This window comes from Dipodomys merriami, unplaced genomic scaffold (assembly GCF_024711535.1).
Source record: "Dipodomys merriami isolate MVZ:Mamm:240054 unplaced genomic scaffold, mDipMer1.0.p SCAF_29, whole genome shotgun sequence".
Taxonomy (NCBI): Eukaryota; Metazoa; Chordata; class Mammalia; order Rodentia; family Heteromyidae; genus Dipodomys; species Dipodomys merriami.
Window position 1 is genome coordinate 11,302,437 of NW_027204381.1, and position 19,544 is coordinate 11,321,980.

The window sequence follows — 19,544 nt, forward strand, 5'->3', positions numbered from 1 at the left end:
TTCTGGCCACTAACACCAAGCATGGAGAATATAGCATGATGTTAAAGCCCCTCTTCCTATTACAGAATGATGGCCGAATGTTACATTTTGTTTTGATTTTGAATCCTCATAAATTTCCTACTATGTATTTACACTCCCATTTTGTTGATGTGGAAATAACATCTGGGAAGTCATATATTTGATTGTGATCACCAAATTAATAATTGTGAGAACCTAAATTCAAGATAGACCTTACTACAGAGCCCAAGTGTTTGCTAGTGTGACCATCTGACATGCTGAGCACACACAGAAACAGAGGGGTGAGGATCAATCAGCCTGATTCTCTTGGAACTTAATCAGAGCATCCTACACAGGCCAGAAACCATCCTACTGGGGACCCAGGAGCCAACAGGACTGTGATGAATAATAGCATCAATGGCTCACAGATGAAGACAAACTCACTAATAAAGGTTGGGGTTTGGGATGTGTTACCAGTTCTGTTCCAAGATGGAGATGTAATCTTTCAGCTATGTCAGCAAACTTTCAGCATGGTAGGTGGGAGACCAATGATGGAAACAATTTCTCTTGTCTTCTTGGACAGACTAAGGCATTTCAAAAAAGTATTTCACATCCTCACATGTAAAATGGGATTACAAATTCCTACATTTTTTCATCATCTTAAATTTTGAGAAGAAAATCATCTTGGTGTTAAGAACTGGAGTTGAAGATGTCAGAAAAGACAAGGTATGGATATACCGACCAGAGAAAGGCCCTCAGGAATTGCTCACACATTTTTTCATTAATCTCAGTGGTAGATGCACTACTGTTCTTTTAAAAAATTTCTTTTTTTTGCAGATCTAAAATATTTCAAAGCAAATGATTTTAATAGAAATTAATGCTAAAAGAAGCATCAACATTTGACATCATTGGGATGGGTGATAATGACAATTCCCAGAGAGATGACAGGGAGAGCAGACCCCTGACCACATCCTGTCACCACCAGGAACCCATAGGACCCGTCTTCTCAGCAGACTCCTAATTGCTCTACTGGTCTCCCATGGGAGTGATCTGGAATCACACAGGTGTGAAGCAGGAAAGAATAAGGGGTGTGGAAGATGGGAGATGGAATATGAGGGCTAAGGATCTGGGTGCTGAGAGAGGGAGGGGCCCTTGTTAATCTCACCAGGCTGTTGTGGTTGAAAGGACCCACTTTGCTCCCAAGCAGTCGCTTATGCTATTATTTCTCTCAGCAGGTTGCCAGCTGCCTGCAATTCTCTGTTAGTTAATAAGAAAAGTGAGAGATGCAACAATTGCCTTTGCTTGGCTGGCTTGTAAAGGCTTTGTCACTCAAAAATGGAACAAAGGCCCTAATAACACCCTGTGCTGTGAAGGCAAGTGTCAGGGAACAGACCAAAATCAATTATCTGGGTGAAATTTGGAAGCATGAAGAGCAGCATACATGTGCACAGAGGCATCTAGACCACATAATTCCATTAACGGGGTGCTGGGCTCTCATGGGAGGGCAGATCCATGCAGGAAAATTATAATTAAAAGTAAATAAAGGGAAATGAGTCCCTGGTGGCCTTCTGTCATCACAGCCCTAAACACGGATGTGGTTTCATCGGAAGTTAGCAGGGGTCTCCAAGGCTCCTGCATGGGACAAGCTAGGAAAATGGGGAGTGGGGAGCTCTGGAGGGCATGCTGGAGAATCTTGATTGCTAGTGATGTTATATAACTGGGTGAGGTATTTGTAAAGTGTCTGCAGTGTGCCCAGAGCCGAGCAGAATCTTCCTGACACAGGATGTAAAGGACACTGGAGAATTTATGTGTGCATCGCCCTTGCAAAATATTTTAGGAAATATTTTAAATGAAATAATGGGTCAATCGGTAACTATGATGGTGAGATAGTTGGGTGAGTTAGTCTGTTCAGGTTTTCCTCAAATCAATAAAGAACCATCGAGAGCATCCAGTAGAAGAAGTTCAGATATCCAAACATGGCCCTAGCCAGAGTAAATGATCATTCCTGAAAGACAAACTCAGTACTATTGCATGACCCCCTGGGGGAATTCTAAATGGATGACTGGAGCTGAGAAGCTTTGGATATGATGGATTCTTCTTGGTCTTACTTATCTGTGACTAGAAGTTTTTGTCATAAACTAACAGGAGAAAAAGCAGCCAGAAAGTGATGAGAACAAGTGAAGGTCTTTATCTCACTTCTGCCAATAATTAGCTTTATGATTTTTGATAAACAATATTTTTATGTCTGTGCCTGGAGATGGATCTTGAGCTATTTTGCTCAAAGCTGGCACACTTGCACTTTAGCCACAGCTCCATTTCCCACATTTTGCTGGTTAGTTGGAGATGAGATTCTCGCAGATGTTTCAGGATGGAGTTGGCTCTGAACCAGGATCCTCAGATCTCAGCCTCCTGAGTGGCTAGGATGACAGGCGTGAGCCACAGGCACTCAGGCCTTTGCAAATAATTTAAGTTCCACACTGCAGTATTGTCAGTAGTTTAGAAGAGGAAGAGAGGTGACGACTAGGTAAGTTCATGTTCCCTTTGTGTTTGACAGTTCTCTGACCTTGAAACCTCACAACCCAGAACTGATGTATAATAGCCTGCATAAATATGTTCTGAGTGCTTGAGTGTGGGGAGATTGAAGAAGTGCATTCAACAGGAGACAGAGCCTGGACCTTGTGATTCTTGTTATTCTCTAAATAGATGTTGGATGGAGGCATTGGCACATTACTATGGTAAGTATATACAAGTGGTAGCGACTGTGCTATAGTGACAGCCTTTGACATATTGTTTCCATCCTTTATTTCCAGTTACTGTATGATGGAATGAATGAATGAATGCCATTCCAAGAGGAAGTCGTTTTGCTGCATTGAACTGTGCTTAATGATTGCTAATACACACATCCCACTACACAAGTGCCTAGATTCTATCAGTATGCACATTTATGGCTTTACAGACAAGAAGGATATGATGGAAGGACTGTAGGGATATTTTAAGCCTATACATTAGGTTGAGATCTTTATAGCTCCTTTAAACACCCGGTTTTACCTTGTGTAAGTGTGTTTTATCCATTTACTGAAGTCAGTAGGTGAGAGTCTGGGCTGAGATTAGACAGGTCTGGGGTAGTGGAGCCCTGTAAAAAGATATCAACAGGATGGAAGAAAGCAATTTTAAATTAATTTCCTGAAAGTCATTGAAAGAGATGCAGTGCAGCATGAAGGTGGGTTCTGGAGCAAGGAGTTTGATTTCAGGTCACTTTCCATCCCCGCCTTTGTCAGTCGATTACTGCTGGGTGCTAAAAGCTGCTAATGTGACCAGAGTGTACATTGTGAACACCCACTCCTCACGCCAATCATCTTTACTGTTGTTGGTGGTGAGAAATCTGTTGGAAGAAAGCGCAGTCAGGAGATTCGCCCTTATTTACAAAGACAGCAAGTGGTACAGTTTAGACCCAGCAATAACAGCTGGCACCAGCCCCAAGGCCTTCACATCTCCTGTGAGGTTAGGGAAATATGGAGAAGTCATTCAGTATAAACCAGTGACACACAGAGCAGCCAAAAGCCTCAGATCTATGCTAGCAAGGGCAGGTAATTACTGATCATTGGAATGGGGTGCCTAAAATCTCAGCACTGGACAATGTGTTCAATCAAAAAGGCAAAAGCCAGAGGAGGGGAGGTAAAGAATCCTGTGCAGAATGCCCCAATCTGCATAGAAGCTCAACATCCCTCTATAGAACCATGCCTATGAAGACCCAGCTGCCTGCTGTTCTTAGATATTGAGTGTCCTGGGATATTCAGATAGGTTGTCCTTGCCAATAAATGTGAACAAGGGCTGACAGATGACAATGCAGCAGCAAGTTTGAAGGTGGCTCCTTTGCTGGGAGCTGCCACTGGGATGCCCAGTGAACACAAATGCTACCTCAAGGTCAGGCTGAGGAACACAAAGAGTGAAAGAAAGACTTTTAGGGTCAAGTGTTTGCTTTACAAAATCAGTCCCACCCATTAAATTCTCACTCTCCGATACTCCCTGAAGAACATTTTATTTTTCAGGTCAATCTGTTCTATGGAAAATAATCTTTAGTTTAAATGTCACATATAAGCCCTGTGGTCATATTGCTTGGAAAAGAGTAGTAATGAATCAAATACATTATTAATATGTAAGTGCAATGATACACCTGAATGTTTCAGGAATGCCAGAACTCAGAATAGACTGGATGTGCATGCAAAAAAAAAAAAAAAAAAAGACTGGGTCATTCAGAGACAGATTCAACTTACTGAAATTAAAATAGAAAACAACAGACCCTGCTGAACCAAAATTAGGATATAGAGCACAAGTGCCCTGGGTTTCAAATTCCCACATAGCCTGAGTCAGAAATATCTAGACATAAATATTTAGAAAAAAATAAAATACTGAAAACAATCAGGGAGAATTAGATAAAATGTTTAGAAGTCCTAGACATCCAAGAGTCCATTCAGAGTACATGCAACCTGGATAGCATTAATTTCACCAGTGGTATAATTAAAACGGTTTTGATGCTTCTTATGTTTTAAGCAATGCTAAGAATCACTGAAAATGTCATCTCTAGGCCCTCAAGCTGAAAGGAGGCTCAATGATTCCAGGTGAAACTTAGCTCTGCACAGGATTCCAGTCAAAGTCACAGACTTATAAAACCGCTAACTTCTCAAATCTTCAGTTCGGTATGGCAAAGAGTAAGCTTGGTTAAGTCCTCATTTTGGTTTTTAGAGTTGTGTGGTATGATGGCAAATCTCCAACCAAGACTCAAGTTCTTACTTGCCAATGGTGACTTGAGTTAAATAATCTTTACATCCCTTTCCTAACTTTGTTATCTAATGAACTTTTTGGCCACTTGATAAGCTTGCTTGGCTTCTGCTCTACCACTTCAGCCACTCCTCCAGCACTGATTTTTGCTAGATATTTTGGGGATTAAGTCTCATGGACTTTTTTAATTTTTACCCAGGTTGGTTTTGAATGGTAATGCTTCAAATCTTGGATTTCTGAATAACTAGGATTATAGGCATGCTCCATAGGAGCTTATCTTACTTTTGTCTTTAATCTTTATTAAAAAGTGGGGGTTCCTAGTGAGATCATGTGACATTTGTCTTTTTATATCTAGCTTATCCTACTTGATGTAATATCATACAGGCTTATCCATAATATCACAAATGAAAGAATTTCATCATTTTTATGCCTGAGTAGTATTCCATGTTATATATACATGTAATAGATACTTATTACATATGTATATCACAATTAAAACAAGTTTGCCTTCTGATGATCATTTAGGTTGATTCCATATCTTGACAATCATGAACAGTACCCAATAGGCAGGAATACAGGATATTTATTCAATGAATTTAAATTTCTTTGGGAGGATTCTTGATCATACATATGCTAGTTCTAATTTTTAGTATTTTTTAGTGTTTGAGGAATATCTATACTGTTTTCTACAATGGATGAGTTCATTTACCTTCTCACCCACACTATATGAGGGGCTTTCTTTTCTCCACATCCATTGATACCCTTTTTTTCTTTTCTGATAATAGCCATTCTTATTAGAGTAAGATGTATCTGATTGTGGTCTTTACTTTTAGTGTGCTGACGATTAGTAGCTTTGAGCATTTTTTAAGGTGTATTTTCCATTTGTACATTTTGAATGAGGCCTTTGCCTATTTTTCAAGTCAGAATAATTGTTTGGGTTCTTGTTTTGTGAAAAATTATTTCAATTATTTGTAAAAATAATAGGGTCTCCACAAAATGATATGGTGACAGATTTTATTTTAAAAAATACCAACTATCTGCTGGGTGTTGATGGCTCACACCTGTAATTCTAGATACTTATGATCTGAGGATCATTGTTCAAAGCCAGCCGAGGTAGCAAAGTCTGGGAGACTCTTTTTTTTAAAATAAGTTTTTTATTGTGAAAATACTGTAAGAGGGGTTACAATCACATGAGCAAGGTAATGAGTACATTTCTTATCAAGCATTGTTGCCTCCTCCTTTGTCTTCCCCTACCATCCCTTCCCTCCCATCTCCATGACTACACTCCTCCCCCTCCCTTCCCTACATTGTAAAGTTAGATTTTCAACATAGTGTCTTGTACACCTCATTGTTGCAATGGGTCAACCTGTATCCCTATTTAAACAATTTGTTTTTTTCTTCTGCTCCCCAAAATATACCATCATCAAATACAGTGAAAACAGGGATTATACTGTGGAGGAAGGACATATAAAGCAACAAAAAAAAATCACATGGTATCTTATAAACACATTAGAAACAATAGCAAGAAAGAAAAAACCACTTGTGTCCCTATCTTGGGGTTCATTTCGCTTAACATTATCTTAGCTGACCTTTTCTGCCTATCTCAGACATATACTAGTTATTGCAAATAAGGGAAACCATAGGACCTATGTTTCTTTGGGCCTGGCTTACTTCACTTAATATAATTTTCTCCAAGTCTTTCCATTTCCTAACAAATGGGGCAATGTCATTCTTTCTGATGGAGGCATAGAATTCCATTGTGTATATATACCACATTTTCTTGATACATTCATGTACTGAGGGGCATCTGGATTGGTTTCATATCTTAGCTATGGTAAATAATTCTGCAATAAACATAGTTGTGCTGGTAGCTTTAGTGTGGCCTTGTTTGTGACCATTTGGTTAACTGCCCAAAAGTGGGATTGCTGGGCCATAGGGGAGCTCTATGTGGAGTCTTTTGAGGAACCTCCATACTGCTTTCCAAAGTGGTTGAACAAGTTTACACTCCCACCAACAATGAAGTAGGGTTCCCATTTGGTCACATCCCCTCCAGCATCTGTTGTTATTAGAGTTCTTGATTATAGCCATTCTAACTGGGGTGAGGTGGTATCTCAATGTTGTTTTGATTTGCATTCCTTTTATTGCTAGGGAGGTTGAGCATTTCTTCATGTGTTTATTGGCCATTCTCATTTCCTCTTCAGAGAAGTTTCTCTGAGTCTTTAGCCTACTTATTTATTGTTCCTCTGAGGATTTGTTGTTGGGGGATTTAATTTTTTTAGTTCCAGGTATATTTTAGATATGCGACCTTGTCCGTTGTACTGGTAGTGATGATCTTCTCCCAATCCGTGGCCTTTCTATTGATCTTGCTAGCTATGTTCTTTCCCATGCAGAAGCTCTGCAACTTCATGAAATCCCATTTGTCCAACCTTTCTTTGATTTGTTGTGTTACTGGGTCTCTATTAAGAAAATTTCGGCCTGTGCCAAGGAGACCTAGGGTTTCTCCTATTCTGTCCTGTAATGTTTTTCAGTGTCTGCTTTGACTCTGAGGTCTTTGATCCATTTGGAGTTGATTCTGGTGCAGGGTGATATAAAAGGATCTAGCTTTAGTTTTCTACAAGTGATTAACCAATTTTGCCAGCACCATTTACTGAAGAGGCTTTCTTTCTTCCATTCTATTTTTTTGGCTAGTCCAGGAGACTCTTATCTCCAATTAAGCGCCAAAAAAAGCCAGAAATGGAACTCTGGCTCAAGTGATAGAAGACTAACCTTAAGCAAAAAAGTTCAGGCACAGCACCCAGGCCTTGAGTTCAAGTTCAGGACCAGTAAACATCCCCAACCCTCCCCACAACGAAATAGAAACAACTGTTAACTTTGGCGTGCAGATCCCTGTGCCTATTCCCAGCTGCAGGCTTCCCCAGCTCTGGAGAGGAGCTAAGCCAGCCAGCCCTGTCCATGCGCTGGAAATCAGCTCCCACACTGCCACCCACAAGGCAGCGAGATTAAAGGCAGCTGCTTAATCCTTCCGCAAAGCTTCTTAAGCGTTTCTATCAGGGTCAGCTCAGCCACTGCTTACTCAACCTGCCTGCAGAAAATATCCCAATTTAGGCCCTTCAGCTGACTGTCAAGTTGAGAGAATGAGAAACTGGATCTGGAGCAGGAGGTGCCAGGAGTGCAGATGGGGGGGGGGGAGTACCAAGTCGTCCATTTCCTGGGTGGAGATGTGGCTACGTAGGTAATAATAGAAGATGGCTGCTGGGACAGGCTCCCGCAGGGCAGGGAGGAATAATGAAACAAGAAATACCCATCCTTTCTGCAGGATCTGGGTTCCAGATCCATGTGTCCTGAAAGACAGATTGCCATGGCAAACTGTGTGTTCCCCCTAACCTCCATCTCATCAAGAGCTCCAGTCATAAGGCGCCCTCCCTGCTTATGCTCCCAACCAAAAGAACCAATCACAACCTCTCACAACACATGTCCAACCAGTCAACCAATCAGACTGAGCGAGACCCTCAGGAGGCAAAGGGACCATTATCTAGAGGGTCCTGAGAGATGGAGATGGTGGACAGTTTATTCGGGACACATGTCCCACCCCACCTCACAATTCCCTGGCCTGCACAAGGAGTCTGCCTTGTGGTTTCTTTGATGTTCATATAAACGTGCTTTGCCCTCTTATTCTTTAATCAGAGAAGAAACAAAACAAAACGAAACCCTGAATCCTTTAGACTGTATCAGAAAGGGGATCTCCTTCTTACTCCCTACACAAGTTCGTCTTTGTAGACTTGAATTTCTATTTCATAGGGATTCCCCAACAATCCCAATATGTATTGAGCCATCTACTGTGTTCCAGAAATATGCCGGGCGGTTGTTTTGAACAGTGAGCATGTCCAGAATGCAGGGGCACATAAGCTCTTATCTGACAGACAAATTATAGTTAGCCAGTGCAAGCAGAAAAGCAGCATGGGAGAGTGTGGGACCAAGGTCCTGGGATAAAAAGGTCATGAAGGCTAGATCATTCTAAGCCAAATTCAAGCTTGATCCTGAAAGTATCAGAAAGCCATACAAGGTTTCTGTTTAGTTTTGGTTTGCTTGTTTATTTTTTATTTGGACAGCAATTGGATCACGTGTGCATTTTGAAAAATATGATTGCTGAACTGGGAATATACTAGTAGATCAAAATCTACTGCTGCAACTTGCTGGTATGGGATATGGCAGTGGTGCTGAGACATGATTGCCTTGGAGAAATAAGAGGTCGAACGTGGTGCCAAGGAAAAGGAGAGCATCCAGATTCAAACCAAGTTTCTAGCCTGGACACTAGGCTTTGTGTATCAGTGTAGAAAGAAGGGCAGGTGGAGAGGCAATGGGTAGGGTGAATTTGGACATGAAGGAAAAATGCAAAACAAGTATCAAAACTTGGTGTGTGTGTGTGTGTGTGTGTGTGTGTGTGTGTGTGTGTGTGCGCGCGCGCGCGCGCGCGCGCGTGCGTGCACGCATGTATCCCTGAGCTTTTTTATTCAAGGCTGATACTCTATCACTTGAGCTACAGCTCCACTGTTGGCTCTATGGTGGCTAATTTGAGATTAAAAAAAAAAAAACCTCATGGGCTGGCTTTGAACTGTGATCCTTGGATTTCCGCCTGCTGAGGAGGATTATAAGAGTGAGCCACCAGTGCCCAGTCTGTTGTGGTTTTAACAGGGGTTATCTCTTAGTTCTGTATCCTAATTGCTGAATTTTAATTCTTGTGACTCATTGGAAACACAGTTAGGGGTCTTTTTAGGTTCCATGAATAATTTCATTTTACTTTTGAAAGCAGACGATGGAGTTGAGGGAAAATAGACCACTATCTGAAACTGTATAACCAGGTCGCAGAACTTTGTTTTCACAATGGCAAAGCTTCCTGTGATAAGAATCTATTTGGATTTACAGTCTGGCTTAGCAGAGAACCAGCTGGGGGAGGCAGGAGAGGGAAGCCGGGGAGGAGAGCCAGGTGCCGACTTTCATAGCAGCTTTGTTAATGATCTGGAAGAGGAAGTAAACTGCACATTCATGAAGTTTTCAGCTGAGTAGCCGAAACAGGAAACACCCAGGAGAAGTGCAAAATAATTGGAGTAAAACCCGAGTGGCATCAGAGAATAGGGACCGAGTGTTCCCACTTTTGAATTAGTGATTTATTACAAGGGATCACGTTCTTTCTGAAGAGTGTGGAGAAGAGCACTCTCTAGTCGTGTTTCTAGGAGGCACATTAGCCCTATAAAGTTACCAAGCTGTGATTCATCGAATGCTCCATTAGGTGTCAAATGACATATTGGAGTAATAATATTAATCATATATGGCTAACATTTACTTAGTTCTTCCTGTGAACTTAACAATGAGCTACGTACTTCACCTATTTTTGCACTCTATAATTCCATGAAGTAGGTATTATCACATATGAGGAGATGAAGGTCAGAGGGTTATAATGACACACCCAATGTCTCCCTATTCAAGTGGAAGAGATGAAACTAAGAGGAGAAAACGAGCCTGGCAAGGTAATCAGGGCACAGCCCCCACCCACTCACCAGAGGCTGGATTTCCCTCAGCCTGACTTTGGGAAGTTTGAATGCAGGTAGACATGTTCATGCCTTGAGCAGCCCTGCATTCAGGCATCTGGACATCACATTATAGCCAACTGACCCTGGAAGATGGGACTGCAGAGGTGTGTGCCTGGAAGTGTACCTGTTCAGAGGGGCTAAAAGATACATGGAGAGCTACATGGAAACTCTGAGTGGGCTTAAAGACTGATATGGTCCATGGGCTGTCCAATGATCTTGAGAGTCTCTCTTTCAGAGATACTTTATTAACCTCGCACAATGTGCCACAGGTGGTGTCTTCCTTTGGATGCTTCCTGTCTAACAGGAATTCTGCTTATCTTTTTCTTTGCTGTTTTACTTCTCCTTCTGTGTCTGTGGACCCATTCTCTGAGACCATAGAGACTAAGAACCTGATCCAGGTATGACAGTTTTCCCATAACTAAATGACAACCCAGAACTCTGATTTCAGAGGCTCTAGGACTAGCTATGATTCTACACCGCCAGTAGCATGGCAGAAGTAATGATACAACAACATTCTTATAAATAAGAAAATATGACTAGTAGAATTGAATGACCCTAATGATGATTTTGTGAAGGAAACTCAAAGAAACTCTGTATGGGTGACTTATTGGCATCAACAATTTCTGGCTTCCTCTCTCTTAACGACCTTTGGAAAGTGCTTAATCACCCCTGAGAATAAAGCTCAACTATCTCTTCTCTGGAGCATTCCCGACTCCCCTCAGGCAAAGGCTGTAAGTTCATTCCCTACCCATTCCATCCATTACAAAAGTAAAGTTCATGTGTGGAACTCAATCTACACAGGTGTCTTCCTCATTAGCATATGAAAAGGAATCTTACATTATTCACTGCTGTCTACCTAAATACCTCACATCTTGAACTTAGTGAATTTTCAATAAACATCAATAAACATTTTGAGGAAAAGGAAATGATATTGGATCATGTGGTATGGTTACTCTTCACTTATGCATAATAACTTGGTGCTATGGTAGCAATCATCTTATTCCTAAAGAAGTACATCAAATCCACACCCTGAATTAATGATTGTGTCAGATAGAGCTCCAGTTCCAAGTACAAGGTGCTTAATCACACACAGTGAACACCCACAAGGGCAGAGTTGTTTTTTGATAAATTTAATTATTGCCAGCATAGCTTCTTTACCATATAATTGACAAGAGTGTGGAAAAATAGAATCCGGATTATTAAAAGAAAATGTGTAGATAAGATATATAAAGCAAATCTAATACATCATCATATGCATCAAAAAAAACCCAAAACCTTCTGCTGTACAGAGCCCATACCTTTTAAATGGATGAGTAAAGACTGCTAAGGATAGCGATGATTCTTTTGTCTCATCTTCTGTCTACCCCTTATCATATGCTTCTTTTCTCTTGATACATGATGGCAGCAGATTTTCAGATTTGCTAAAGTCTGTCTGGTTGTAGAGATGTGAACCATTTTTTATTGGTATGATCTCACCTCCCCATATTCCCTCTCTGTCTCTGTCTCTCTGTCTCTCTCTCTCTGTCTCTATCTCTGTCTCTGTCTCTCTGTCTTTCTGTCTCTCTGTCTGTCTGTCTGTCTCTCTCTCTCTCTCTCTCTCTCTCTTTCCTTTTTCTACAATTGTTATATGAAGGTGATTTGCAGAGGGGTTAAAATTACATAACTCAGATAAAGAGCACATTTCTTTTTGAACAATGTCACCCCTTCCCTTGCCCTCTCACAGTTTTCCCCTTCTATCTCCACCTACAAGTTCATTTTCAACTCAGTGAGTATCACTGCTGTATTTGTCTCACCATTTCTGTGCCCCCTTTCCCCCCCCAAAGACAGAAAAATGAACAAACAAGACAAAAGGAAAAGAAAACAAAAACAGCAACAGTGGAAAAAAATAACCTCTTGTTTCCATCTCCTGGAGTTCATTTAAATAAATACTATTTTATATGACCACATGCACATAGCTATTGTGCCTTTGTGTTCCTTCCCTAAGAATATCTTCCTTTGGTCTCACTCTGTGTGAATGCCTTTCTTTGCTGTGCTAACTTCTACACACTTTTAGCCTTGGCTCAGAGGTAAATTCCCCTGAGAAGTTCCCCCCCCCCACCGTTTATTTTATACTCCCAAATTCCTTTGTCCCCTGGGAACATTCTTGGGCATTCTCTCGCTACCTCCCAGACATTTATAGAAGCTATTCTCAAAGCTAAGTATTTTTTTCTTTTTCCCGTGTCCTATGCCCTGACCTACTCTCTCATTGGCTGCAGGTCCCAGTTAGCACAATGCTTGATGTATATCATATGGAGGAGGCAGCTGGGAAAGGAAACGAAGAGGATCAGAGAGAGGGAGGAAATGTAGGCAGGCAGACTCTAATGCTATGTTTTCTCTAATGTAGGTTGATGAATATGAAGTGCTCTTTAGCCAAACAATTTAGATCCAAGAGTAAATCCTTATGCCTGAATGTTGAACTGGAGCTAATCCAAACATCATTAGTGGTTGAGAGGATACATCAGTTCTCTCTACTCTCACATGTGGTAGATATCAGCCCACACATGATAATGACAGCCTTATTAGAGGAGGAGAAAAATAAGGAAAGGAAGAAAAGAGAAATAGAGACAGAGGCAGATTGACAGAGAATCAGATGGGGACAGAAACAGCGACACAGACAGAGATAGAAAGGGATAGAGAGATAAAAAGGGAGAGAGGAAGGAACAAGAAGAAGGAGAGGGAGGAGGAGGAGGAGAGAGGGAGACAGAGAGAGATGGGGAAGAAAAGGGAGAGAGAGAGAGACAGAGAGAGAGAGAGAGAGAGAGAGAGACAGAGAGGGAGAGAGACAGAGAGAGAGAGAGAGAGAGAGAGAGAGAGAGAGAGAGAGAGAGAGAGAGAGAGAGAGAGAGAGTCTTTTCCCTAGAAGAGGCAGAGAAAACGAGGAGCACTCCTGAGTTGAAGGGAGGCAGCAGAATGGAGTTTTACAGCCATAGCTCCAATCTGTTTAGTATCACTCTTCTTTCATTGTGGGGTTGTTAGTAGGCTGGGAATAGGTGAAACATCACGGCGTGTGTTGGTTGCTGACAACCTCCCCTTACGAATTTCATTCCAGCATCATCTACTGCAAAATGCTTGATCCAGAGATGGTGTGACAACTTTTAGAAAACCTCATAAAAGATGTAGATTATCTCAGGGGTAAAAGGTGAAAAATAATTATATCTTTAAAAGACTATGGCAAATTCCAGATGCTGGCACAGCTGTATTTTAATATTCCAATACTAGAACAAGAGTGAATCTTGCTATGTGCCTCTTATCTTCCCCTAGCATACCAGCGCTGTCAATGCCATTGGCAATTTTACATGTAAATGAGCCCATCCATCACTCCTTACTCTGCAGCAACTCACTTTTGAGCCTGCCATAGAGTTACACCATTAAATCTCCCTGCTTTACAATATACATCATGACATATTTGACATCAATCAGCAGTGTCAGCCTGCTCACTGTAAACCATAAACTTGCTCTGCATCCCTCCCTGCATGGGGTGATTACACCTGCTTGGGGTAGCTTTCTGATTACAGTGATAAATGGTGATTCATTTCTGATTCACTCTTCCCCTCTCTGTTCTTTGCCTGTGTCTCTTGCCTCTGTCCTAAGCCCTCTACTGGAGGCTCTAGTGGGCAGTGGAAAGTACACCTTGAAATGTTTATTTGTGCACTTGAATTTAACTGACTGCTTGGCTCCAAGTTTATGACTTGACTATTTTATTTTTCTAATGATTATTTATCTTCTAAATTATCTGTAAGTAGTTGAACAAAGGAGGTGTCATATACCAAAGAAGTTTATGAATGCAAGGCATCTTTATCAGTGTGACCCTTTCAACATTCTCATGCCTGTTTGACCCACCGTTTCCCTTACCTTTCTTAGTTTCGTGGTATATTCAATGAATTCTTGACTGCGTTCTTCTCCCTCCCCTTCTTTCCTCCAGTTGTCTCCTCCTCTCCCTTGTCCCTCCCCTTGGATGTACCCATTTCCTGGTATTGATTTTGTTGGGCTTAGATCTAGTCTTTCTAAATGATTCTACTATTTGCACTTTCCATAGTGTCTATTATGCTTCAGTTAATTCATTTGTAAACACTTGTGTACCACCCAGTGTGTTTACTTATAGATTTATAGGTACATTCTTTGACTTGGCTATTTTAAAATAGGGTTGGGAAACTGCAAGACACAAGAAATGAGTATTGTACTTACAGTTCTTCTGAAGACAGTTCTGCTCTCTATGAGAGAGCTGGGGCAGGAGAACCTTTCTCAGCTTCCAGTGATGAAAACTAGCTGCATGCTCATCAGACTCCTATATATAATAGAGTTTCTGGCAGGTCAGTTCTACCTACCTCCCCGGACCTACTCAACATAGTATATTAGAATTCATATGCAACTGAATTGAAATCCAACTGAAATATACTCTATTTGATACTTTGAAGCATTTCATTTGCAAACTTACCATTTTATTGTGATAAAGAATGCATTAGTTATGGCATTCTGGGGTATAGTATCCCAACATACAGCTAATCACAATATGCAGTGTATCACTAGAATGCACTTGATATCCACTAGACTGTATAATCCTAGTGCTGTTTTCCAACAGAGAAATCCAAGAGAATTTTAGCAACATGATGAGCTACTCCACTGAACTGACTAGGCAATCCATCTGATCACTCCAAAAGTCCTTTTGCCCTTCCTTCTGTTGGGTCTGAGACAGCAAATACTTCTCTAGTTTTCTGGCACAAGGACCAAGCCATCTGCTGACCAGTGGTAGCAGCCTCTATCATGTGTGCACTCCGGAATGTCTCCTAGGCAATAAATCAGAAGGCTCTTTGGACCCAACAAAACATGAACTAGTAAGCATTCTTTATCCATAGCTACCCCACTCAGACACAGACCTAGGACCTGCCCACCTGCCGCCTGTTCTTATTTCTATCAGTCTGGCTGCCCAGGTCTTCTTTTTGTAATGATCTCATTCATCTACCAGAGTCCACAGTGGTTTGTAGAGACAAGAGAGTACAAACCATCTGGAAGGAACAGAGTGGAAGGATGTGCTGTTGATACACAGCCACAGAGCATATTCAATGTCTGGATGTCCATGGCAAGTAGCATATCTTTGGGGCGGTGGCAGAGAGTGAAGAGAAATACAAGGGAACATGACTGAGATGGAGAAAGGGAGGCAATCTGCTAAGGGAATTCATTTGATTGCATAAAGTCAAAGGAGGAGGTGGACAGAGAAAGGCAGGGAGGAGAGAAGCAGGAAACAGAGGAGGGGCAGGAAGGGAACAAAAGGAGAAAGCTAGTTTCTTGCTTTCATTCTTGGGGCATTCAGAGTAATGAAGCCTCTTTCCAGAAAAGATGAATGGGCAGCTGTAGAGATTATGAGTGAGGTTTTATTGCAGATCAATAAATCTGTGTCACAGATTCCCATCTGGAGGGAGTTTTAATTTAAAGGGAAGAGTGATGAACTCACAATGACAATAAATCAAAAAAGTTGTGTATTCACGTATGCATTAACCTTCTATCAAAACACACATTGACGTCAAGGCAGGAGTTTGGAAACAAATCTCATAGGTGATTTCGAAGGACAGCCACAGGAGCCCCATAGCTCACCTTCCATGGGACACAGCCAGGGAAGCTTCTGTCTCACTTGGCACCCTGGCACGTGTCTTTGACAAGAACTGAGGGGAAAGCTGAGGATTTATCTTGGTGCCATTAACAGGAATTGCTGGTTGTCACCAGGCGACAGCTGTCTCAGATCCAAATCTGGAAGAGTTCTCCAAAAGAGAAAAAGGAGACTTCACAGCAACAAAACTGAGATAGCAGCTGACAAAACAGGGGAGAGAAAGGAGGGAACCTATTTAGGAAGTTCTGAAACCTGTGTTTAAACACAATTTGACATGCTGAGTAACTCTGAAACCACTCTGTTGTTTCCTTCATAGTCTGTGGAGCCCCAAACTTACACTGATGGCCTCAGGTGAAAATAGCAGGGAGTGACTGACACAGTAGATGTGACCATGACTGATATCTGTAAATGCCTTGGGATAGGGGTCTGTGGCTACAAGATGGCGGCACTGTGACTTCAGAAAGTTGATCAGACACTAACAGTATTAATCAACTGCCCCACACATACACACAAAAAACAAACTCTAGTAGCATGAGAAAGAGGGATAAATATTTTCTAACCAATTGGTACCATTCCTTGATGACCTTTATGAATGCATTCTCCTTTTAAATACTTACAGACTTCTGAGAAGGAGCTAATCAGTGGCCATCACCAAATCCATCAATCAGTATTTCAATCTGCAGACATCTCATAAAAATCTTCCCTCTGTATCCCATGTTTTACAAACATGCATTCTACCAACCATAGATCAAAAGTTTTTTTTTTTGAAAAAAAATTGCATCTCTGTTGAATATGCCCAGATTTAGGTCTTTCTTATTTTTTTGCACTAAAACAATACAAAACAGTAACTATTTAGGATAGCATTTGCATTGAACTAGATATTCTAGGTGACCTAGAGATGGTTTAATATATACATAAGAGTCCAGGCATGGTGGCACACCCTTACAGTCCTAGTACTTGGAAGATTGTAGTAGGAAGATCACAAAAGTTCAAAGACAGGCTAAGCTACATAGAAGGACCTTGTCTCAACAACTTCAATAAATAATGAAGTATTCAAGAGTATGTAAATTATTTATGTGTAATTCCTATAACATTTGAGTACCCACAGATTTTGTTACCCACAAAGGGAACCAGTCCCCCATGCATCCCAAAGATGGATTGAATTAATTTATATTTGTACATATTTTTGTAAGTACAATTTTATACATACTTATATAAACACATATGCGAATATATCCATGTATCATATATGTATGCATTAATTTCCCTACATTCTAGTACATAAAAATGTGAGATATCTCTGTTTGCCTTAGGAATACTAAGTTGATATATCTATAGTATATCACTGGTGGGAAACATGAGATTCCAAAGGATCAAAACGCTTAGATTGCAGGCTGGGAATGTGGCTTAGTGACAGAGTACTTGTCTAGCATGCCCTGCGTTCGATTCCTCAGTACCACATAAACAGAAAAAGCTGGAAGTGGCTCTGTGGCTCATGGTAGACTGCTAGCCTTGAGTATAGAGAGGCTCAGGGACAGTCCCCAGGCCCTGAATTCAAACTCCAGGACTGGCAAAAAAAGAGCTTAGATTGCAGCAGTGTAGATCTGTCTGACCTCACTGAGAAAGCTGGCTGCCTTCCTCATCTGCTTCTGGATGTGTACATGTGCATACTTCCTTGTATCTAACTCCTGTCTCCTTTTACAACTTAGATTTCATTATTGTTAGTACTGAGACTTGAATTCACAGGCCTCATGCTCACTCAGCTTGCTTGCTCAAGCTTATGGCTGTGCATGCTCTATCACTTGAGCCCTGCCTCCAGTTCAACTATCTGCAGGTTATTTTGGATATGGAGTCGCACAGACTTTTGTTCCAGGGCTAACTTTGAACTCTAATCCTGTGAATCTCAGCCTCCTGAGATTCCCTCCAAGTTCTCCATATCTCCTCTATATAGGGAGAAATTCATAGTGAGACCCACGTAGAAGCTTGGCACATGCTATCTCCCCATCCCACTCTTCCCTGACCTCCATGTGATCCAACTCACCTTGGAAACCCAGTTTGTGACCCTCCTCTGTGATGTTGCCCTGGCAACATCTACTAAACTGAACAGGGATGATTCTTTATTTTGTACTTGTAGAAATCTCTTTTAGAGCACTTTCCTCCTTGCTGGACTTAACGTTTTATTATAGACATGACTTCTTAATCTTCCTGCACTTTAATCATACTCAACATCATGTGTGGTCCATTGTAGGTACTTCGCTGAGAGTGAATGGGAAGATAGTTTTTACTAATAGTGTTTGAAAGAAGGAAAAAAATCATTTCTGACTGAGCAAACAGGGTGCATTTAACAACAGAAGTACAAAAAGGATTCCAGTCCCTACTGATTTAGCTGGACTGCCATTTTTTTTATTTTGATTTATAAATGAGCTCTACCACTGTCTTCACTCCCATTAAGCCAACAAAATGTGTTCACTCATAAGTACAGATATTTTCTTGGGTCAGCTCCTGTGCCTCACTTCAAAGATCAATAAACAAAGTCCTAGGAATAGCATGGAGCTCTTCTGACCCATGGGGTCAAACCAGCAGCCCAACCAGAGACTTAGAATTATTAAAGCTGAACTTTGGCTCAGTGATCTTCTAAATCAAGTTCCAGGCATAAAGCCTCCAGAGGGCTCATTTCCACTTGAAAAATTCTGTTTCTCTAAGCTCTTTATTGAGTACTTTGTAAATGATTATCAGTTTTAGAAAAGATTGTGGTTTCATTAACAGTCATCCTTATATCACTGCAGACTTTTTGAAGACTCCGTTTAGAATCCCCATGCAAAGAACTTTGCAAGCAATCATATCTGAAAGGTTTCAAAGGAGAAAGTACAAAGAAGGCATTGGCAGAAATAGTAAAGCCAACAGTATTTATTTCTTATAAAATACTTACAAGTGGTTTTTGTTACTTTATAATTGCAATAATCTAAGTGAGCATGATGCTTCGACTGGGCACAGAGAACTAACTTGAATAAGGCCACAAAACAGACTACCGTTATGAGTCGAGAACCTTAGCTGATAACTCTCCATGTTGTGTTTCCTATTTTTTCCTATTTTTATACTTTGTATTTTCTGTTTGGAGACAACTTTCTGGATTTTAAGATAGCCTTGTTACTGCACCCCTTAGTTCCAATCTCAGAACCTTAACCCTCCTTGGGCCAGAATACTTTTCTGATTGGAGAGTGTGCAATTTTAAATACCTAAAAGTCACCATATCAGAGAAAGTTTCCAAGCATGGCTCATAGTTCTCTAAGATCTGGATACATTTATATCTCTACTCTTCATTCTTTACTTTCTACTATGATTACAGCAAGTCATAGCCTTAGAAAGCCAGGGCTATCCTCTTTTGTGCTCTATGCCCAGACTCTTCTCATCTCTTCATCAGGGTTTTCTTGTTTTTTCAAACATCAACTTAAATGCCATTTCCCCCTGAACACCACTTGGCAACCTTCAACATTGCTCAGACTGTAGTTTGACTCAGTAACTCCCTTTACTGGCAGGCT

The 19,544-nt window shown here is 41.0% G+C and overlaps 1 protein-coding gene across 3 annotated transcripts in view; it reads right to left on the reverse strand.

Annotated features, from left to right (window-relative positions):
• The window catches only part of Ntm (neurotrimin), a 1,042,577-nt gene that overhangs the window by 553,697 nt on the left and 469,336 nt on the right, over nt 1–19,544 (reverse strand). The window lies entirely within an intron of this gene.